Source organism: Tupaia chinensis, unplaced genomic scaffold (assembly GCF_000334495.1).
Source record: "Tupaia chinensis unplaced genomic scaffold, TupChi_1.0 Scaffold000235_1, whole genome shotgun sequence".
NCBI classification, from domain to species: Eukaryota; Metazoa; Chordata; class Mammalia; order Scandentia; family Tupaiidae; genus Tupaia; species Tupaia belangeri.
In genome coordinates, this window is record NW_006159713.1 from 4,744,966 (window position 1) to 4,769,779 (window position 24,814).

Consider the following 24,814-nt stretch of genomic DNA (forward strand, 5'->3'; position numbering starts at 1 on the left):
TGTCTCTCCAGTGAGGACACACATCAGATAGCAAAGTATAAAAATAAATAAATAAAAGGTAAAAATAAAAAGTGTCCATGAAAAAATCTGGTGTCAAACTTCAGCTGGTTCTGTATTTTCCTGTTTTTTGAGTTCCTAGATTCACTTTGGCCTCCAGAAACCCTGCTGAATAACAGGGAAGGCCCCATGGGTTTAAGACAAATATGTAGAAGGAAAAGCTTAAATTTAAGAAAATTCTATTAATTTTTAAGTTTTCTGAGAATTAGGAAAATTGGTGTTTCTTTAGGCAAAAATCTCTGGCCAGGTTTTTGCTCTTCAAGGTCCAATAAAGGTTCATGTCTTCATCCCTACATGTAGATGTCCCACGATCAAGTTCTTGTCCTATGTAGATTTGAGAACTTCTGGGAAATACTGAGGAATTTGCTCAGTGCTTTTGCCAGTTGGGGTACCCCGAATGCTGTAGGCACATGAGCCTCTGTTTCTCCCACAGTCTAAGTCCTTTTGGAAGCTTTCCTTTTATTTTTAGAAATAATACTCTACTCAGATGTTAAAATTCCCTATTGCTTAACATTTATTAAGTGTTCACTATGAACTAATCCCTTTTTAGTGAGTTTTCATCCAAATTTCACCGAGCAGTCCTCTATGATTCATACTGTAAATCACCTTCATTTTCCAGATGAAGAAACAGGGGTGACATTAAGTAACTTATCCAAGGTCTTACAGCAAGGAAGTAGCTGAGGAGCAATTTGCACCTGGGAAATCTGGCTTCTGTCAGATCCCATACTTTTAATCATTTTGTTGAAGAGACTCTCCTTTCTCTGTTGTGTAGTCTTTGTGTGCTAGCTGAAGACTATTTGACCATGTATTCACATAAGAGTTTGTTTCTGGGCTCTATTTCATTGGTCTGTATGCCTGTCTTTACCCTGGTACCGTACTGTTTTAATTACTGCTGCTGTAGTTAAAAAATGAATTCCTGGGGCCAACAGTTGGCATAATGGCTATGTTGCTGAACTCCCATGTAGTCAATCATGGTTTGAGTCCCAGGCCTGGTGGCTTAAACTCACACCAGGAGCATGTGCGTGCATGCCCAAGATCCTGAGAGGAGAATGGAAGAGAAGGGATTGAGGTGTGGCCATCCCCCCGGGGGATGATTTCTCACTTTCTGTCTCTGTGTCTCTCTGTCTTTCTGGCAAGTGCATGTGCCCTATAGCAAAACCTCTCCAAAAAAATAAAAAATAAAAAATTAATTCCAAGAGAATTCATGACAGAGCACATGTGCACAAACATGAGAGTGAGAAAGAAAGGGACAGAAGGAGAGGGAGAGAGAGAGAGAAGAGAGAGAAAGAAGGATCCGTCAGTGTCTAGTCATGCTGCAATCTCCTTCCTGCAGACCTCTAGCTACTGAATCTTGAGCACTTGTGCACATGGCTGCTGTGTTTAGGTAGACTGGTCGGGTTTTTAAGCTACAATCACCATGTAGGATCTGACTTTTCCTGAGCAGCAAATTACTACTGCACCCCAGAGACAGTCTCATAATATGTTTTTTAAATAAGAAAGTGTAAGGTCTCCAACTTTATTCTTCTTTTACAAGATTGTTAAATCCCTTTGAGATTCCATATGAATTTTAGGATGTTTTTTGAATTGTTGGTAGGATTTTATTAGGGATTAAATTAAATCTGTAGTGTGCTTTGGTTAATATTGACATTTTAACAATATTAAGTTTTCCAATCCATGAACATGGGATATTTTTCCACTTGTGTCTTATTAGATTTTTTTTCTTTAAGTTTTTCCCATAGGGCACGTCTGCTTGCTAGACAGTGAGAAGAAAAGTTAGAAATCACTCCCCAGGGGGACATAGCCACACTGCCACACTGCAATCTCTTTTCCTCCATTCTCTTCCAGGGATTTTGGACATACATACATACATACACACACACACACACACACACACACACACACACACAGTGATTGTCAAGTCACCAAGTCCAGGACTTAAGCTATCATCAGTCATGTGAGAATCCACCGCCTTACCATCATGCCACCTGCTGATCCCTTCTTAGATGTTTTTCAGCAATGTTTGCAGTTTCATCTTGGTAATATTTGTTCTAAGTATTTTATTCTTTCTGATGCCAGTATAAGTTTAGCTGTTCTCTTCATTTCTTTTCCTGACTGTTCATTTTAAAACTTTTAAAGTTTTTGTTCATGATAGTGTGTGCATATGTATGTGTATATGTGTAAAAGAAAGAATCACTCTTCAGTAGAGTTTAGTTCATGCTTAAATCTTCTTTTGTGTATATTCAGCATGTCTCAGATTGACTAGACAACAGATATGAACTATGGTTAGCAACATGGCTTCTAGCATGCTATCACTGCACCACAGAGACTGGGCCAGAGTGTTCATTGTTAGTGTATAGAATTTTTGTCTGTTGATTTTGTAATCAACAACTTCACTGAATTGTTTGGGCATACGTTTTAGGGTTTGCTAAATAATGAGATTATGTCATCTATGAACAGATAGGGCTTTTCTTCTTCCATTCCAGTTTGGATGATCTCCTCCTTTTTTTTCTAGCTTAACTGCTTTGGCTAGTGCTTCCAGTACTCTATTGATTAGAAATGAAAAAAGAAGACATCTGGCATAGTAGTTATGGCACAGGACTCCCATATAGCCAACCGTGGCATGAGTCCTGGACCTGGTGGCTTGAAACTCATGCAGAGTGCATGTGCATGCATGCCCAAAATCCCAGGAGAATGGAGAAGAAGGGATTATGGAGTGGCCATCCTCCTTGCAGAATGATTTCTCACTTTCCCTCTCACTATCTTTGGTGAACACACACACACCCAAAAAACAAAACAAAACAAAACAAAAAAATTAAGAAACAAAAAGCAAACAACAGAAAAACAGACACCCTTATTTTATTCCTGATCTTAAAGGAAAAGCTTTTACCATTCAATATGATATTAGCTTTTGATTTTCTTGTACTTTTTATTTTCTCTCTCTTTTTTTTTTTTTTTAAATTTTTGCTATAGGGCATGTGCACTCACTGTAGAGAAACAGGGAGGGGAGGTGTGGAATCATTACCCAGAGGGTATAGCCACACCACAATACCTTCTCCTCCATTCTCCTACTGGGATTATGGGCATGCATGCACATATACCCAGAGTGATTTTCAAGCTACTGGGTCTGGGACTCAAACCATGCAGCCAGCCATGAGGGACCCAGATGCCTTAACCTCCATGATCCCTGCTGGCTCCACAGTTGATTTTTTTTTTTTTTTTGAGAGAGATTGTTGCCATAGGGTGCATGCGCTCACCAGAAAGACAGAGAGAGACAGACAAAAAGCAAGAAATCACTCCCCCTAGGGGGGGATGGCCATGCCACAATCCCTTCTCCTCCATTCTCCTCTAGGGATCTTGGGCACACACGTACACGTGCCCGGCGTGAGTTTAAGCTGCAGGGCCCAGGACTTGAACCACGGTCAAATACATGGGAGTCCAGAGACAAAGCCATTATGCTAACTGCTGGTCCCAGGGTCACACTTTCTTGATTCTTTGCCTGTTTCATAAGTTTTGTTAAAATCTAGATATTTTAGATAATATACTACAGCAACTAGATTTTGTTCTCCTCCTCCCACTCCACTGTGGGTATTAATTGTTGTTTTTCTGGCTAATTTGTTCTTTTGTTTGCTGCCTTATCTGGACTACTTCTGTGGATTGTTTCCTCCACTGCATATGGATGCTCAGTTACTTTTTAAAAATTTAATTAATTAATTAATTTTAATTTGACCAGAGAGGGACAGCATGAGAGAGAGAGAGAGAGAAAGTGAAAAAGCAAGCCTCCAGGTCTGGGACTCTAACCATGGTCAGCCATGTGGAAGTCCAATAGCTTTAACCACCGCACCACTTGCCAGCCCCCTCAGTTACTTTTTAATTCTTGTCTTTACTTTTAAATCTGGTATCAAGGATTGGTATCCCTTAATGCTTAGCCAATGATTGGACAGAAGTTATGCTTAAACATCTTGAGTTAGTAAAGTTTCTACCTTTTCCTCAATGATCCGTTTGTGTTTTGTGGGGTTGCACTTGGCCAGTTTATAAGTTTATTCCAGGTTAATTTCTGTGTTTTGAGACCGCATGATTAGTATCTCACTGGGGCCTTCTCCAATGTTTCCTAAGATCTGTGCAGCCTAGCACATGCACAAGACTTGCCAGACTATCAGACAAAAGTAGGACCTTGTTGGGAGTCGCTAGATGTACATTCCCCAGAACTTCCTGTTAAATTTCTCACTAGATGTTGGTCTACTTTCCCCAAAGAGTACTGGGACTCAGGATAGCTGTAATACCTGTTTGGATGCCACTGAGGGGACTATTGTTTTGACAGTGTCCCTGGCTTCGAAATTTTCTGCAATCTGCTCTGAATAAAGTTAACCTTTTCCTATCACTTTGGTACAACTACTATACCAGGAAGCTAAAATGAGGAGAAATGTGAGTGCTGCTTCAGGCTGAACACCAGGGATGCGCAGTCTTCTTACTAAGGTTCAGGACCTTTTTCTTTACATTTATTTATTCTATTTACTTTTTTCCATGAGAAAGAGATAAAGACAGAGACAGGCACCCATAACGGGCCTCCAGTCCGTGATCCACCCTCAATCTCAGCAGGCCCAGATAAGGGTTATGAGAGTATGTGCCCGGTATGCACCGTAAAGTCCCTGGATGCAAACTCAGGACACTCCCATGTAGGTCCAGTTGCATTACTGCTGTGCCACTGCCTGGCCCTGGTTCAGGGCTTTTTAAGTAAGCAACTTTCAACTTCTTATATACATTAGTTTGCATTGTTTCTGTAACAAATTTAGTGGATTAAAAATAGCATGAATTGATTAGCTGATAGTTCTATAGGGTGAAAATCAAAAATGGGACTCACTGGGCTAAAATCAAGCTAAATACTGGGATTTGTCTGTTTTTGTCATCTGGGAGGGGAGCTTGCTGGTAACCATACAATTTCTCTTTTCAGGAATTCTGCAAATTAACTATTGAATTTACATGACTACAGATAGATAAAAATTCTGATATGGTTGATTTTAAGTTATACAGTTTAGTTTGCCCAACTACAAAATCATTATTTAATTTGAAAGGTTATGGCTCCAGGAAAGCTTTCAATTTAATTTGGAGAAACTTATTTCTTATTCTGAGGTTGCTCAGCATGACAGTATCTCAGACATATGAGCTTATACACAGTCTTTGTTTTGGTGAAGGTTTCAAAAACAGAAAGCCATTTACGTATTATCTTATATATACACACACGCAAAGACAGAAAACAAAAAATCCCAGACTGGTACTGAGGCATGTGAGTTAAACACAAGTTCACGACAATAAAACATTCCCCCAACATTTAGAAAATGTATTCCCAAATGCAGAGGATAAAATACCATGGTATGAAATGTTTTTTTCCAACAAGGAAGCAACTACAGAAAGCTTTTACTTGTTCAAAGTAACCAGTGCTATTGGGATGCAACCCCCCCAATTCCCCAATACTACTTTCAAAACAAACAAACCAAACTTGATTTTTCCATTAGAATGCAGTTATTTCTCCACACAGTAAATCAAAATCCAAGACTCAGATTATATATATATATATATATACACATACACATATTTGCTTCTTTTGCCAGTACCAAGTCTGCCTCATCTGAATCTTTCCATTTCATGAGAAACATCAACTCTCCACTGCTGTCTGTGGCACCGATTATTCGTTCAGGATCAAGACCTCTGGCAAAGCCTCTTGGTTTATCAGCAGCATCTCTCTTCTTTGATTTGCTATCATCAGATTCACTGTCAGATAAAGATTTTCTCTTTGTACCATCTTTTTCTTTACGAGCTTTTTGAGCATTAAGAAATGCTTCAATTAACTCTGGACGATCTAAATTTTCTTCTGGTTCCCAAGTATCCTCAGCCTCTGTAAGTCCCTTCCACTTCAGGAAATATTCCACCTTCCCATTCACTACGCGTTGGTCCAGTACTTTTTCCACCACAAATTCTTCAGGCTCTGCCTCTTCAACTTTTTTACTCTTTCCATTCTGTTTCTTACCCATTTTTTGCGATGCAGTTTTATTGGAGGCCATTTTTTATTGCAGACTTGAGTTCACCACTCCAAGCTGCTCCGGGTCGCAGGTCTGCGGCGTCTCTGGCCCTGCGCGCCTCAAGTTCCAGCCCTCCCTCTTTTACTTTTAAGGAACACGTGGGGTTATATTGTACCAACTGAGATAACCCAGGATACTCTATCTTAAAATCAGCTGATTAGCAAACTTACTTCCTCCTGCAACTTTAATTCCCTCTTGCCATGTAACAATATAGTCACAGGTTCTAGGGTTATGACATAGACATCTGGGGGGTGCTTATTTTGCCCACTACCGTTTTCAAATTTTTTAGAAAAAGTTTGTACAATTTTGTCATTGTTCTTTGAAGGGAGGGTTTTTGGCACTCTTGACTCAGTTATCCTGGGGGTTCCAACTTAATATCATACATTCTTTTTTAAAAAATATATATTTTTGTTAAGTTGTTTTTATATATTTCATGAGAAAAGAAGATGGGCAGCCCCAACAAGGCCTTCCTGAAACCATACCTCAATTTCAGTTGACCTGCCCAGGGAGATCCCAGGACACAAACCCAGGACATTTCCCAACTGTGGGTCCAGTTGCAGTACCATTTTGTCACCACCTGACCCTGATATTGTAAAATTTTTTTAAAGAATTTTAATTTTATTTTATTTATGATTGTTTTTTATTTGACCAAAGAGAGAGAAAGAGAGAGAAAGAGAGGGAAAGTGAGAAAGCAAGCCTTCAGGACCTGCCAGTGAACCATGTCAGCCATGTGCAAGTCCAGCACCTTTACCATCACACCACCTGCCAGCCCCCAACATTGTGAATTCTTACAGTGGAATAATCTATAGATTGAGAATAACTGAAATAACAGTACAAGAAGGGATATAGCTGAATATCATACACAATGTTAATGTTAACTGAATCATGTCAGACATAAAAGAATGATTTCTATATGATTCAAACAGAAATAACTAGTCTAAGAACAGGAGTTAGAATGGGGCTTTCCTTGGGGTCACAACTGGAAGAGGTCGGGAGGGAGTTTCCAGGTGCTGATAATGTTCTGATTTATTTTTCCTTTTCTAAAAATTTGCTAGAAGGTATATGCACTCACCAGAGAGAGACAGAGACAGAGTGAGAGAAAGAATGTGAGAAATCACCCTAAGGAGGGATGATGACTTTGCAGTCCCTTCTCCTCCATTCTCCTCTCAGAATTTTGGGCACGGTGCACACATGTCTGGCATGTTTTTCAAGCCACTGGGTTTGGGACTCAAACTATGCAGTTGGCCATGTACAATCCAGCCACTTTAATCACCATACAACAGGCTGGCCCAAGTTTGGATATTTTTTTAATTTAATTTTTCCCTTTTATTCACAATACAGCATGCATGCACACATGGGAATAAGAGAGAAAGAGAAAGAGAGAGAGGGAGAGGGAGAGGGAGAGGGAAGCATTGTCCGCGGTATCTAGTTATGCTATGATCCCCTTCCTCCAGTCCTCCAGTCTGTTAAATCCTGGCCAGTTGTACATATGTCCTATGCAGTTCAGACTGAATGACTGGGGATTCGAATTGGGATCACCATGTGGGGTTTGGCTTTTCTTGAGTAGCACATTACCACTGAACCAAGGACCCAGTCCTACTTTAAAAAAAAAAAAAAAAGGTAATTTCAAACTCACAGCAAATTTACAAGAAATACAAAAAATTCCTGTATTCCTATTATTCTGTGTCACCAAAATTATCAATATTCTGTCAAAAAAAATTTTTTTTCATGGTTGGTCTCATAGAACTCTGCATTGGGAGCCAGATCCCATATGGCCAACTGCAATTCAAATTCCAGGCCCAGTGGCTTAAAAAATAGACTGGGTACATGTACGTGCAGGCTGAAAATCTTGACAGGATGGAGAAAACGAGGAAAAAGGATTGTGGTGTGACTACAACCTGGGGGGTGGGGGAGATTGCTTTTTTTCTCTCTCTCTCTGACAAGCACATGCACCATCCACAATTTAAGAAAAAAGAAGGAAAAAAGAACTTTCCCATCTGGAGTCCTCTCTTTCCAGACAAGAGGTCTAGGCCCTTGCAGTAGATACAGCAATATCAGGGCAATGACTTCCTGGAGCCCAGAAGAAAAGCAGGCAAGGGGAGAGGTTCTCCTTTATGATTTATCTCAGGGATCTATTCCTTGAGCTGGTGGCCACTGATCACAGGAAAGACAGGGATCTCGAATCTCGGTCATCCTCCTGCCTGAAGACTCCTGGAGTCCCAGATGCCTTTAGTTCCCTCTGTACTTCTCTGTGGGCTTCCCTGTGTGCTCAGTCCATCCGAGCAAAGAAAGAACAGCAAAATGAGGGCTACGAGAATTCTGGGCTTGGGGAGGAATGTCTGTGGGTTTTCTTCTTCCTCACACTATTCTTCACCTTTTCTGTTTCCCTCCCTTCAGGATATCATCCTCTCTTACAGTTTTAGCCACCATCTCTTGTTTGGGGACTGTGAATTCCCCTGGGCTAAGGGTATCATCTCTCGAGCTCAGGCTTTCCCATCTGTAAAATGGGCAACAGTCACCCATACCCTTTCAACACAAAAAGGCTATTATGAGGCTCATTTGGAGAAAAAATGTGCAAGTCCTTGACTCTCAAACAACATGGCAGTCGTAAGCCTTACAACTGCCCATTTCACAGAGTCAGAGCCTGAGTCCCAGGGGCATGGGGCCTTGTAGCCAAGCTCCCACTGCCATTAGCAATGGAGCAGTGACAGAGCCCCATCTCTGAGACTCAGGGTATACTCAGACCCTATGGGCTGCCGGGTGCCTCTTGTTTTTATGGAACACTGAAAAACTCAACTGGAAACCCATAAAACAAATCGAATAGCAGAAGAGGTAGATTTGGAATATGTAGGACTGTTTCTCTAAGGGATTTCTTCTTGGAAAAAAGCAATTGTGGGGCCAGCAGGTGACAAAGAGGTTAAGGTGGCTGGATCCCACATGGTCTACTCTGCAGTTCAAGTCCTGGACCCAGCAGCTTGAGAAACACACTGGGCACATGTGGGTGCACACCCAAAATCCCAAGAAGAAAGTGGAGGAGAAGGGATTGCCACATGACCATCGCCCCAGCCCCCGGGTGATAACTACTTTTTCTCTCTCTCCAGCAAGTGCACCTGCCCTACAGCAAATCAAAACAAAACAAAGCAAAAAACAGGCAAGTGATTGTTTGCAATGGACCTTGCTTTGGGACTCTAGACCAGAACAAGCTCCTCATTCAGAACAAGAACCATCTTCCTGCCCAGTCATCGTTTCAGGAGGACTTCCATGATTTGTAGAGATGGCTGGCTCTTTGCAAAATCTGTTTCTTCCTATTATTGGGCACTCAGATCATGTTTCCCAGCCTGCCTTGCAGGTAGGTGAGACCAAGTGTCTGAATTCTGGCCAGTGGAATGTGATCAGAGCTGATGCACCCAAGTTCCAGGTCTGGACCTAAAAGGCTTCCCACACTCCTGGCCCTACCCTGCTTTGATGCAGATGGGCACAGTGACTTGTTAACAGCAGCAGGACCACAAATGGGAAGAGCCTAGGTGCCTAAGTCACCACTTGGAGAACTGCCCATTAACTAGGGATACTCATTTTATACTTAAAGTGGTGATGAAAAAAAAATTTTTTAAGAGGTTTTTGCTATAGGGCACATGTGCTCTCCAGAAAGAGAGAGACAGAAAGCAAGAAATCACCCCCCAGGGGGGATAGCCATGCCGCAATCCCTTCTCCTCCATTCTCCTCTCAGGACCTTGGGCATGCACGCACACACGCGCCTGGCGTGAGTTTAAGACACAGGTTCCAGGACTTGAACTGTGATTGACTACATGGGAGTCCAGCGACATAGCCATTACGCCAACTGCTGGTCCTGAGGAAAATATTTCTATCATGTCTGAGCCATTACGCAATTTGGGGTTTATTAGTTACAGCAACTGCTATTATGTTATGTAATACAGACTAGCTTACCTGATAGCCAACTTTGTTTGTGTGTGTGTGTGTGTGTGTGTGTCTATATAAGAGGGACAAAGATTTTTTTGAAAGTCTCACTATGTGGCAATCCTCCTACACCAACCTCCTAGTTAGCTAGGACTATAGGTATGTGCCACTCTGCCTAGTTAGGCTGGTCTGGGAGTTGAACGTGGGCCTCCCATGTGACCTTAGTCTTCAAAAAGTAGCATCTTAGCAGTGCACACCACGGTGACTGAATACTAGCTGTTTTTTTGTTTTTTTGTGTGTTTTTTTGGAGAGGTTTTTCACTATAGGGCGCATCCGCTCGCCAGACAGACAGAGAGAGACATAGAGACAGAAAGCGAGAAATCACCCCCCAGGGGGATGGTCACACCACAATCCCTTCTCCTCCATTCTCCTCTTGGGATTTTGGGCACGCACGCACACGCGCCCGGTGTGAGTTTTTAAGCCACCGGGTCTGGGATGCGAACTGCGGTCGACTACGTGGGAGTCCAGCAACATAGCCATTACGCTAACTGCTGGTTCCCTAGCTGTTTTTTTTTCAACTACCAAAGACACTTAGATCTTTCATGTGTGTGACCATTACCCCATTCCATGTAAACCAAAACTTTCTTTTTGAGAGGTTTTTGTTATAGCACGCATGCGCTCACCAGAAAGACAGAGACAGAGAGACAGAAAGCAAGAAATCACTACCCAGGGTGGATGGCCACACTGCAATCCCTTCTCCTCCATTCTCCTCTTGGGATCTTGGGCACGCATGCATATGTTCCTTGCATGAGCTTAAGTCACTGGGTCTGGGACTCAAACCATGGTCAACTACATGGAAGTTCAGCGACATAGCCATTACGCAAACTACTTGTCTCAACATTTTTTATTAATTCTCTGTCCATGGAAATACAATGCTCTCCAGTGTTTCACTCCCTCCCCTCCCCGAAGTGGCTCTTCTCCTGCCATCACAGGGACTTCCCCAGGAATCTTTGGAATCCAAATTGGAGTACAGAGACTAAGAGAAAGGAAATTGGGGCCAGCAAGTATAGCTTATTCTTTCCAGTTTTACTAAGAGTATAGAATCTGCAAATGCATGTGGAATCAAGGCACTTAAAAAAAAAAATATTGCCAGAGGGTGCTTGTACTCACCAGTGAGAGGAGGGTAGAGAGTGAGAGGGAGAGAAAGAGGGAGAAAGCACCCCCAATGCATGCCACAATCTCTTCTCTTCCATTCCTCCATCTTGTCAGGACTAGGGGCACGCACATGCACACACATGCACACATATGCCTGATTTATTTTTCAAGCCACTGGAGCCAGAATTTGAAGTGCAGTTGGTCATGTGAGAGCCACGGTTAGCCATGGGAGATCTTAGTTAACTGCTATGCAAAGGGCCACCCCAGGGCACTATTTTCTTAAGAAGGAGGCTGCAAATGCATGTGGAATCAAGGCACTTAAAAAAAAATATTGCCAGAGGGTGCTTGTACTCACCAGTGAGAGGAGGGTAGAGAGTGAGAGGGAGAGAAAGAGGGAGAAAGCACCCCCAATGCATGCCACAATCTCTTCTCTTCCATTCCTCCATCTTGTCAGGACTAGGGGCACGCACATGCACACACATGCACACATATGCCTGATTTATTTTTCAAGCCACTGGAGCCAGAATTTGAAGTGCAGTTGGTCATGTGAGAGCCACGGTTAGCCATGGGAGATCTTAGTTAACTGCTATGCAAAGGGCCACCCCAGGGCACTATTTTCTTAAGAAGGAGGAAATAACAGTGTGTTGCATGCAGATGTGATATGGTTGAGAGTGGGAAATTGATACTGCAGGAAAGAAACGAGGGTTAAACAGTGATGTCATTGAGTAGGAGAGGGCAGTCAGAAGCAAGGAATATGCCAGTCCGTGGGCAGATGTGGTAGATGCAGGTGGGTGTAGTCTTCTGGTAACTTCTCTTTTCTCAGAGAAATAAGAATCAGGGCCATCAGTCTGAGTGAGCCTCAGTGAGGAGGAGCCTGAAGGTTTGAGCGAGGGAAGAAAGTATAAAATAGTCAAAGAGAGTGGGAGAGTGAATGAACCAGGGAAATAGAACAAAACTTTTGGGTAGCACCAAGGCCCATGGAAGGTTAGTGATCTTGACCTTACAGTTAGCATGACTGACTACTTTTCTGTAGTCATGGTCAGCTGGGCTGGTTCATGTGCAGAGTTGGTGGAGAGTTGAGTTTCACTTGGCCTGGAGTTTTTCCAGGAGGTAGAGAGAAGAATAGGAGTTGATATTATTGAGAAGGCAATTGAGGGTGTAGGTTAACAATACTTGTAATGAAAGACCAGGGAAGTTGAGTAAGGAGAGAAGTAAGAACATGAAGGGGAGCAAGGGACAGAGAAAGGGGGCAGGATCAGCCTGAATGGGGTCGAGGATTATTGGAGCTGGATACTCAAGGCCAAGAGCTGGACTGACAGATGGGGGTTGGAGATGGGGTGTTTGAAGTTGAGACTGTGCAAGGGCAGTTGTTGGTAATGACGTGACTAAGGGTATGATCTTTGAAGTGACAGGCAGAGACAGAGGGAGGACAAGTTCATTGGAGGAGAGGAGGTCATGGAACAGAGAGGCTGGTTATTAAAAGCAGCATGATCATGACAGATCATGCTGGAAAGAATGACTATGAGCTGGGAGCTATAATTATCAGTGAAGGAGGGGGAGTGACGGGGGTGTGTAGATGGTGGCAATGAGGAAGAGGTAATGAATGATAAGGTCTGGTGACATGCTTTTCAAAGATGCTGGGGCTGTAGAGAAGAGGAAAAACGGGTGGCTTGGAAGTAGCTACTAAGAGCAAGAAAAATGCCTCTCCCATCCCGGCCTCATGGTGTGACAGCTGCTGGGAAAAGAACAGCCACCTCTTGAAAGACTGCCTGGGGCAAGGGCCTCAGGGGAGAACCAAATTTAGAGCAAAAGAATAAGTGAAAAGAATGAGTGAAACAGGAAGACACACACAAAGATGTCCACTCATTACAGAACTATCAGTAATAGTGAAAATCTGGAAATGACCTAAATGTTCACTGCTAAAGGAATGCACAAATAAACAATGAATAATCTCAAAAAAAGATTTGCAACATACAACAGTGAAAACAAATGTGCTAGATAGATCCGTGAATATCAATATGGCCAAAAGACTTACAGACATAAACTTGAGTGAAACAAACAAGTCATAAAAGGTGACATTCAGTAGGATGCTACTTATATAAAATATTAAGACCCACAAAACAATTGTATATTTTATTTAGAAGGCTATAAAAGTATAATCAAGGACCCCCCCCCAGCAGGTCATGAAGAATGGTAGTTTTGTGGTTACCACGGGGAGAGAGAGAGGGGAGGGGGAAATGAATGGGGGGAGGAGGGAGCTAACTTGGTATTGTATTTAAAATAATTTGCTTATTAATGAAAACAAAAAAAGAGCTATGAACTAGAATGAGCCAAAATATCACAACATGTCAGCTACTATTAAACTTGAGGTGTGGGTCTCAAGATTTGTTTCACTTTCTGTACGTTTGAAAGATTTTATTTCAAGATAGAAGATATAAATAACTTATTTATAAGACAAGAAAACCTGGGGAGAGAAAATTACTATAAAGTATAGCAATCAAGACTATAGAGTACTGGCATAAGGATACACAGATAGATCAAAGGAACAGAATTAAGAGTCTAAAGTAGAATTAATACATTTATGGGCAATTGATTTTCAGTAAGAATGCTAAGACAATTCAATGGAGAGAAAACAGTTTTTTCAATAAATAGTCTGAGACAATTGTATATCCACATAAAAACAGGGGAGGTTGTTCTCCTACCTCACATCTTAAGTAAAAATAAACTCAAAATCTATCAAAGATCTAAATATTGAAGCTAAAACTATAAAACTTTTAAAAGAAAACACATAAGAGTAACTCTTTTTTTAAAAAAAAAAAGAATTATTTAATTTTCTTTATTCATTTATTTATTTATTTTTATTTGACAAGATAGAGAGGGAAAGTGAGAAAGCAAGCCACCAGGCATGGGACTCAAACTATGGTCAGCCATGTGGAAGTGTCCAGTGCCTTAACCACCACAACAACTGCTGGTCCCTTTTTTTTTTTTTTTAAGAGAGAGAGATTTTTGTTATAGAGTGCATGCATTCACCAGAGAGACAGAGAGAAACGGAGACAGGAAGCGAGAAGTCACCTACAGGGGGGATGGCCACACCACCACAATCCCCTTTCCATTCTCCTCTCAGGATCTTGGGCACACACACACACACACACACACACACACACACAGCATGAGTTTTAAGCTTCCAGGCTCTTGACTTGAACTGTGGCTGACTACTTGGAAATACAACGACATAACCATTATGCCATCTGCTTGTCCCAGGAGTAACTTTTATGGCTATGGATTAGGTATATTTTGTTAGGTATGATCTCTAAAGCATAAGCAACCAAAGAAATAATAGATAAATACTATGTCATCAAAATGAAAAATGTTTTACACCAAAGGAAATTACCAATAAAATGAAAAGACAGCCCAAAGAATGGAAGAAAATATTTGCAAGTCATATCTCTGATTGAGATCTAATATTAAAATACATTAATAGGGGCAGGCAGGTGGCATGGTAGTTAAGGCGCTGGACTCCCACATAACTGACTGTGATTCAAGTCTGGACATGGTCGCTTGCTTTCTCGCTTTTCCTCTTTCTGTGTCTCTCTGTCTCACTCTGGTCAAGTTGAAGAAGAATAAAAATAACTAAAATTAGAATAAATAATTCTTTAAAAAATACATTAAATAATGTTACAACTCAATAACAAAAAGACAAACAACCCACATTTTTAAATGGGCAGAGGGGAACTGACTGTGGTGCAATGCTAGAGATCCACACAGGAAGGTTTCCATGTGCATTCAGAGATCTCCTTGAGTAGGCTGGGCACAGGCATGCCTGTGGTCCAGGGTTGGATGAGGCTGGGGCCAGAATGTAGCATCAGGACCCTGTTGTGCATGCTGTCTCTCTGCCTGTCTGTCTCTCCCTCACTTATGGAAGAAGTATATAAATAATTTTTAAAAAATGAGCAAAAGGGTCCAGCAGGTGGTGTGGTGGTTGGGGTGCTGGACTCCCACATCATCAACTACAGTTCAAGTCATGAATGTGGCAGCTTGCTTTCTCACTTTTCCTCTCTCTCTCTGTCTGTCTCTCTCTAATGAGCATACATACCCTATAGCTAACTAAAAAAAAAAAAAAAATACTAGAGTTGTATGAATAATTATTTTTAAAAAACAAATTAAAATAAAAATGAGCAAAGGATTGAATAGACTTTTTTAAAAAGAACTATTTTATTTGATTTTATTTATTAACTTATTTTAATTTGACCAGAAAGGGACAGAGTGAGAGAGAGAGAGTGAAAGAGCAAGCTGGGAACAGCAATTGGCGTAATGGCTATGTTGCTGGACTCCCATGTAGGTGATCGCCGTTCAAGTCCCAGACCCGGTGTCTTAAACTGACGCCGGGTGCATGTGCGTGCGTGCCTGAGATCCCAGGAGGAGAATGGAGGAGAAGGAATTAAGGCGTGACAAATCCCTCTGGGATGGGGGTAGGAGCTCTCTCTCTGTCTTTCTGGCAAGTGCATGTGCCCTATAGCAAAAACCTCTCAAATAAATAAATAAATAAATAAACAAACAAATAAATAAAAGGAAAAGGAAAAGCAAGTCGCCAGGTTCACGACAGCCATGAGGGATTCCAGTGCCCTTAACCACCACGCCACGTGCCAGCCCCTGACTAGACTTTTTTTAAAAGAACATACACAAATAAATGCCAATTAAAACCACAAAGATACCACTTCATACGCAGTAGGATAGCTGTAATCAAAAGAACAAACAATAATAAGGATTAGTTATTGAGAAAATGAGACATTAGTACCCTCAGACTTTGCTGGTAGAAACATAAAGGGTTGGGCCTCCTTGGAAACAGTCTGGGAGGTCCCAAAAAAGTTCAACATGGAGTTACACTATGACCTAACAATACTACTCCTATGTATATACCCTCAAAGAACTGAAAACATGTTTACGTAAAAACTTATTTACAAATGTCTACAACATTATTCAATAGAATATTAATCAGCAATAAAAAAGAATGAAATGCTAGGGACTGCAGGTAGCATGGTGTTTAAGGCACTGGACTCCCCACATGGTTGACCATGGTTTGAGTCTCAGGCCCAATGGCTTGAAAATCATACCAGGTGCATGCACATGCATGCCCAAAACCCTGAGAGGAGAATGAAGGAGAAGCAACTGCGGTGCTGCCATCTCCCCTGGAGGGTGATTTCTCACTTTCCCTTTCTGTCTCTCTCCAGTGAGTGCACGCACCCTACAGCAAAAACAAAAACAAAAGAGTGACTTGCTAATATATGATACAACATGAACGAACTTTGGAAACATGTTAAGTGAAAGAAGTCAGATAACAAAAGGCCACATATTGGGCCAGCTGGTGCTGTAGAGGTTAAAGTGGCCATATCTTAGGGCTGGCAGGTGGCATGCTGGTTAAAGGTGCTAGACTCCCACATGGTCAACCATGGTTTGAGTTTCAGACCTGGCAGATGGTCTTCTCTCTCTCTCTCTCTCTCTCTCTCTCTCTCTCTCTCTCTCCCTCCCTCCCAAATATATAAATCAAGTAAGTAAGCTAAATAAAATAATTCTTAAAAAAATTTAAAAATAAATGAAGTGACTGGATCCCACATGACTGACCCCACGGCAACTTGAAAACACACCAGGCACATGCATTTACCTGCCCCAAATCCTGACCCAGTGGAGAAATGGAGGAGAGGAGATTGCAGTGTTATTGTGCCCAGTTCAGGGAGCATGCTTTCTCCCCTGCCCCTCTGAGTCTGCATGCACCCTCTGGTAATAAAAAGGAAAAGAGGGACCAGCAGATAGAGTAATGGCTACATCACTGGGCTCAAACATGGTTTGAGTCCCAGACCTGGTGGCTTACACTCACACCAGGCATGTGTGCATGCATGCCCAAGATCCTGAGAGGAAAATGGAGGAGAAGGGATTGCGAAGTGACCATCTCCCCTGGGGGGTGATTTCTCGCTTTCTGTCTCTCTCTGTCTTTCTGGCAAGCACACACACCCTATAGCAAAATCCTCTTCAAAAAAAAAAGGAAAAGAAAGTGTTATTGTGGGGGATGATGAGCTAATGAATGTAAAACACAGGACACAGTAAGTCTGACACTCAGTAAAGATCAAATGGTATTATTATTATTATTGTTATTACTATGGTGGTGATTGTCATTGTGGACAATTAGCACCCAGTCTTTTAATCCTACCTCTTCCCCCTTTCTCACTATCCCAGAATTTCCCAATTGTTTTCCAGACTCCTCATTTGGCTCAAGGGATGGTTTGGACCCAGCTTCAAGACTTTGTCTCCCATAAGGGCCTAGACCAGTTCTCTTTGCTCACAAGGCCCCCAGACTGGCCAGCCATTGTCCCAGGCCTTCAGAGAAATGTGTTCATCCTTCCTTTCAGCTCCTGGGACAGGCCACAGTGTGTATCCCCACCCTTCTGTACAAGAAGGGCACGATACTCACCAGGAAGCTTCAGAACAGGGCTCACAGTTGCTCAGAAGTCAAGGGCCCGATGCGATCCTCACAGCCCCACGTGGAGCCCTCTCCTGGGGCATCCCCTGACTTTGCTGAAAGGGGAAGCTCCAAGTCAGGGACTTTCTTTTAGCATCTCAGTGGAAGCAAAAGTCCAACCACATTACTTCTAGGAATTTCTCCACTGAAGCATTCCTGATCCCCACCCCCGGTGACTTGCTCAAGGAAGGGTATTCTGGCATTTTTCAATGTAAATTAAAAGACTGGAAAAGCCCCAAATGCCCATCAATAGGAGGCAGGCTATATACACTGTGTGGCACATGCATCGTTGGAAAACCACACAGCCGTTAGGAACAACGAGGCCAATTTGGATGCACTGATGGGGAATTTCTTCCAAAAAAAGAGAAAAGCAAGGCACTTTTATATTTTAAAATAGCAAAGTACTTTTGTGTTTATTATATGCTGCCTTCATTCCTTCCTCCTTCCCTCCTTGCTCCATTCTCTTCCCCTTCCTTCCTATTCCCCCCTTTCCTTCCTTTTCTTCTTTTCCTTTTTTCCCCCTTCATCCTTCCTTCCCTCCCTTCCTTCCTCTCACTTATTTTAATAAATACCTTCATGTATGTGCTTGCTTATGCAAAGACTGAAGAAAACACTAAGCCCGTTTGCTTCTGAGGAAGAGAATGGAAGGTGAGGGGTGTTACCTGAGAGGTAGGAGAACTCCTTTTCAGTCCACCCTTTAGTACTGCAGGGACTTACAATTTGATCTTTTGCATAGGCCAGTTATGTACATGGAAACAATGTTCAACTCTCACAAAGGGTATTCCTAGAAAGTAAGCCTCCCACTCCTCAGTGCACCTGCTCCCACCAACCACCCTGGGTTCTCCTCCTCAGAGACAATTAATTCTATCAACTGTTTGTGCAGCTTTCCAGATATTAACTATGCATATGGGCAAATACACATTTATGTGTCATTATGTATTTTTTAATCGCTAGAGGGTGTCTGTGCTTGCCAGAGAGACAGAGAGGGACAGAAATAAAGTATCCTCCCAATGGGATGTGGTCATGGTACAATCCATTTTCTTCCATTTTTTTTGGGGGGGGGAGATTTTTGCTATAGAACATGTGGACTTACCAGAGAGACAGAGAGAGGCAGAGAGAGAGTGAGAATCACATCCCAGGGAGGATGGCCATGCCATAATCCCTTCTCTTGCATTCTTCTCTAGGGATTTTGGGCACACATATACACACGCTTGGCATGAATTTCAAGTCACCGGGTCTGGGACTTAAACTACAGTCGGCCATGTGGGAGTCCAGGTACCTTAACCACTACACCACCTGCTGGCCCCTCTCCTCTATTTCTTCATCCTGTTAGGATTTGGGGCTTGCATGCACATGTGCATGGCATGTGTTTTAAGCTTCCAAGGCCAGGTTGGCCACATGAGATCCAGTTCCCTTAATCATTAGGCTTTGAAACCAGCCTATTACTATGTAACTTTTATTGTGGTAAGATATACATAACATAAAATCTACTATCTCCTCTAGTCCATTTTATTGCTAATAACAGAAAATACCTGAGCCTGGGTAATTAAGATAATAGAGGTTTATTTGGCTACAGTTTGGAGGTCTAAGATCTGAAGGCCATAGTGAAGGTCCGGTTTGTGGATCACATAGGAGAGGGCAGAGCAGAGCATGCGCCTGTATGTCTCTGTTCTGATCTCATTCCCTCTCCCTATAAACCTACCAGCAATTAATCATGGGAGCCCCACCCACATTCCTCCTTATTTCCCAAAGGCCCCACCTTTCAATACCATGAATGGATTAAGTCTCTTCTGAATACCATCATGATACAACCAAATTCCAACACATACATGTTGGTGGGACACCTTCAAATCACAGTAGCATCTTAGCCATTTTTGAGAGTGTGGTTTAGTGACATTAAGTACACTCACATTGTGTTCAACCTGTACAGTCCATCTCCAGAACTTCTTCAGCTTCCCAACCTGGAACTCTGTTCCCATCAAACAGTAACTTCCCATTTCCTTCTCCCTCAGTACCTGGTAACCCACATACTACTTTCCGTCTCTGTGAATATGATCGCTCCAGGGGAATCATAGGATATTTGTCCTTTTATGACTGGTTTATTTCACTGAGAATCATAGGATATTTGTCCTTTTATGAATGACTTATTTCACTGAGCATAATGTACTCAAAATTTATAAATGATGATAGAATGTCAATATTTTCTTCCTTTTCCTTTTCTTTTCTTTTTTTTTTGAGCGATATTTTTTGCTACAGAACATGTGCACTTGCTGGAGAGACAGAGACAAAGAGAAAGTGAGAAATCACCCCCTGCCTGGGGTGTATGGCCATACTGCAAACCCTTCTCCTCCATTCTCTTCTCAGGACTTTGGGCACACACACACACACACACACACACACACACACATACACCCAACGTTAATTTCAAGCTGCCAGATCCAGTACTTGAACTGCAATTAGCCACATGGGAGTCCAGTGCCTTAACCACCATGCCACCTGCCTACCACAGAATTCTCTTCCTTTTTAAAGCTGAATAATATTCCATTGTATGTATATACCACATTTCATTCATTTATTCACCCACTGATGAATATTTGGGCTATTCCTACTTTTGCATACTTTTTAATAAACAAAAATTAATTTAAATCAAAGTGTGAAAGCTTGAGGAAAAGAGAATAAGATCTAGGAGCTGGGGGCTGGCAGGTGGCATGGTGGTTAAGGGTGCTGGACTCCCACATGGCCGACTGTGATTTGAGTCCCAAACCTGGAGGCTTACTTTCTCACTTTCCCTCTCTCTTTCTCTCTCTCATTTTGTCCCTCTCTGGACAAATTAAAACAAACAAATAAATAAATAAAATTTAAATAAAATAATTCTTAAAAATAAAAAAATATCTAGGCTCTTTCTGCACACTGCAGCAAGGATCAGGTCTTTTTTTTTGGATCAGGGCAGTATTTTTTTTAAGGATTTTTATATTACATTTAAAAAAAAAAAACACAAAAAAAATAAAAAAAGGGACCAACTGACATATATTTTAAAAGTCCTTCCAAGAGTCTCAGTATCCAATAGCCTTGGAGGTCATTGCCTTTTCTCTTCTTTGCTCAACTTGCAGATCATTTAAGGATTATCGGAGATGACTCATACTCTAGTTCTTAAAATCAAACTTGTTCTATAGTATTAACCACAAAAAAAATAAAAAAGAAAGAAAAAAAGGAGAAAAAACATCCCCATCACCAGTAACTGTCCCCTGAGTGCTGGTGACTCCTGCCTTTAGTCCCAAGAGGAATTCCCCTTTCCATTTTTTGAAAATTGGTTGTGGGGCCAGTGGGTGGTGTGGTGGTTGGGATGATGGACTCCTAGCCAATCACAGTTCGAGTCCTAAACCTGGCAACTTGCCTTCTTATACTCTCTCTCTCTTTTTTTTCTCTCTGTCTCTCTCTAATGAGTACATGTGCCCTACAGCAAATTAAAAACAATGATAAAAAGAAATAAAATTAAAGCAAACAATTCTCTTTTTAAGAATTATTTCATTTATTATTATTCTTCAATTTGACCAGAGACAGACACAGAGAGAAGGACAGTGAATAAGCAAGCCTTCATGTCCAGGACTTGAACCACAGTCATGTGGGAGTCCAATGCCTTAACCACCATGCCACCTGCCAGCCCCAAAATAAACAATTCATTTTTTTTTTTTGAGAGATTTTTGCTATAGAGTGTGTGCCAGAAAGACAGAGACAGAAAGTGAGAAATCACCCCCCAGGGGAGATGGCCATGCCGCAATCCCTTCTCCTCCATTCTCCTCTTAGGATCTTGGGTATGAACAGCATGTGTTTAAGCCACGCTGGTACGCGAACCGCGGTCGACTAGATGGGAGTTCAGCGACATTGCCATTACGCTAACTGCTGGTCCCCCAAGATAAATAATTCTTGGGGGCTGGCAGGTGGCGTGGCGGTTAAAGGCACTGGACTAACACATGGCAACTATGGTTCAAGTCCCAAACATGGTGGCTTGCTTTCTCACTTTCTCTCTCTCTCTCTCTCTCTCTCTCTCTCTCAAACCAGAGAGGGACAGAGTGAGAGAGAGAGAGAGAGAGAAAGTGAAGAAGCAAGCCGCCAAGTCTGGTTCATAAACCGCAGTTGGCCATGTGGGAGTCCAGTGCCTTTAACCACCATGTCACCTGCTGGCCCCAACAATTCTTTAGAAAGAAGAAAGAGAAGAAGAAGAAAGAGAGAGGGATAGAGGAGAAGAAGAAGGAAAGAGAGAGAAAAGAAGGAAGAGAGAGAGAGAAAGAGAGAAAAAGAAAAAGTTGGTCATCCGTGTCCTGCCTGGGCACCTTAGAGCTCCTTGAACACCACGCCTATCTCCTCTTCAGCCCAGGAAGGCCAAGGGCACTGGGGGAACAGTGGCCACTGGAGCTGGACCACTGGTGTGTGGCTCATCTTCCTACCAAGCCCAGGGAGGCGGTGATGCAGAAAGAGGCACTGCTACAGGGGCTGAGCCAGCAGGAGGGGTTTGGGGCCCTGCCATGTCCCTGGAACCCAGGTACTCTCCAGGGGGTAGCCCGGAGCCCACCTATGGCCTTGTGTAAGAAAACCCCACGTTTGGATGAAAAGCCACCAGGCCAATTCTTTGTCATTCACTAACAATCCTCCAATGACAGCTCATCTCTCACAGGGTGACTTCCATATTTAAAAAACACGTGATCAGTTTCTCAGGACATTGCATTTTACGACAGCACCTCATCTGGCCCCATCCAAGGGTCTTTCAAAACTCAGATTTGATCAAGGTCCACATATTGCATTTGGTCATATGTCTCTTTTAATCACACTTGTCTTCTCTGTTTTAATTTTATTGGACAACAATAACTTTGATTGTCAAATGACAGTTTTCTTGTAGGAGATGGGTCTGAAAGGTTTCGCTTTCTGGGGCTGTCCAACTGTTTCCTCCTGGAGTTCTTTGTCTTATCTGTGAAGCCTCTGTATTTCTTTCTTTCTCCCTTCCTTTCTTTTCTTTTCTTTTCTTTTCTTTTCTTTTCTTTCTTTCTTTCGTTCTCTTTCTTTCTTTCTTTTTAGTTTTAACTTTTAAAAAACTTGCTCTAGGGCTCATGCACTTGCCAGAGAGAGAGAGAGAAAAGTGAGAAGTTACCACCCAGGGGGACAGCTACACTGCAATCACTTCTCCTCCATTCTCCTTTTGGGATTTTGAGCATGTACTCATATGTGCTCAGTGTGTTTTCGAAGCCTCCAGGTCTGGGACTTAAATTGCCCAGTTGGTCATATGGGATAAAACCTCCTTAACCCCCATGGCACCTGCTGGCCTCAGCCTCTGTATTTTTTTATAAACTAGAAATTAATAGCAGAGGCTTGATTCAATTTTGAGGGACACTTTTTATTTAATTGACAAAATACATATAATGTACATTTATCATCTGAATCATTTTGAAGTGCACAGTTCAATGGCAGTACCTTTACATAGATACACAGCCATAACTAACTTCTCTCTCCAGAATTCTCCATATTGGAAAACAGACTTGTTCCCATTAAACTGTGACTCCTGTTCCTCCTCCCCTGGTGCCTGGCAGCTGCCATTATCTGTCTCCAGGAACTTGACTGTTTTAGAACCTCACAGCAATGGAACCAGTGTCTGCCCTTTCGTGACTGACCCTGGGTAATGTATTAGACAAGAGGTTTTTCTTGCTGATCGTTTCCTTTATGGAGGCATGTGGGAAGTCCGCCAGGTCCTGCCACTTTCTCCTCTCTGCTGCTCACTGCTCCCAGCCACTGTGCCTCAGCTGCTTGGCCTCTCACACTGTCAGAACCTTTGCACTGCCGTTTCCTCTCTGGCAGACTCCGTCTCATCCTCCGACTTCGGCTGGACTGTCGCCCCCTCATCGAGACCTTTCCTGACCCCTCCACCCACAGCTGGTCCCCACAGTCAGTTCTGTTCCACTGGAACAGGGCACTGTCACAGCTCGACTTGACCTTGGTGGCACTTGTTTGTTGTCGGTCTTGAAGGCAGATCCCTCAAGAGCTGGGACCTCTGCTCTGCTGTTCACAGTTGGGCTCCCAGACACTGGCAGTACAGTCAGCACATAGTGGGTGTTTGCTTAGTTCTTATTTCTGTAACAAACTGCCACAAACACGTGACTTAAAACAACCCAACGATATTACTATATTTTTTTCTTAATTTGGGCATTGTCAATATATGGAGGTTTGTGTGTGTGTGTGTGTGTGTGTGTGTGTGTGTGTTTGCCATAGGGAGCATGTGCTCATCAGAAAGATGACAAAGAGAGACAATGAGAGGGACAGTGAAAAATCACCCCCCAGAGGAGATGGCCACACCACAATCCCTTCTCCATTCTCCTCTTGGGATTTTGGGCATACATGCACACACACCTGGAGGGAATTTCAAGTCACCAGGTCCAGGATTCAAACCATGTTTGGCCATGTGAGAGTCCAGTGCCTTAAGCACCATGCCATCTGTTGGTCCCATTTGTTTGCTTTTAATTTGCCAGAGAGAGACAGAGAGACATACACAGAGAGAAAGTACTCCCTAATGGGCATGATCATGCCACAATCCCTTCTCCACCATTTCTGCATCCTTTTGAAATCTGGGGCAAGCACACGTGGACATGTGCCTGGTGTGTTTTTCAAGCTGCTAGGGCTGGGATTTGAACCACACAGCTGGCCATGTGTGATCTGGTTCCCTTAACCATAAGATGACAGAATTGGCCCTATTTGTGTGGTTTTTCATTTCTCCCATGAGTTGGAGAGAGGGACAGAGAGACAGCACCCCCAACTGGGTCTCAACACAATCCACCCTCAGCATCAGTCAGCCCAGGATCATGAGCCCACGTGTTGCATAAAAGCATTGCATTTCACCCTATGCCACTATCCAGCCCCCAGATTTATTATCCTACAGTCCAGAGGCTCGGAAGTCCTAAGTCAGTCTCAGTGGACTAAAGCCAAGTGTGGGCAATCAAGCCTGAGTTCCCACTTTCAGGGCTGCGTTCCTGCAGAGCCCTAGGGCAGAATCTGTTTTCTTGCCTTTGTAGCTTCGCAAAGCCACCTGGGTTCCTGGGCCCACAGTCCCGCTTCACCAGGC

General features: G+C 42.7%; 1 pseudogene; it reads right to left on the reverse strand.

Moving 5' to 3' along the window:
• The window catches only part of LOC102485140 (chromobox protein homolog 3 pseudogene), a 76,520-nt pseudogene extending 70,407 nt beyond the window's left edge, over window positions 1–6,113 (reverse strand).
• Window positions 6,114–24,814: the final 18,701 nt, after the last annotated feature.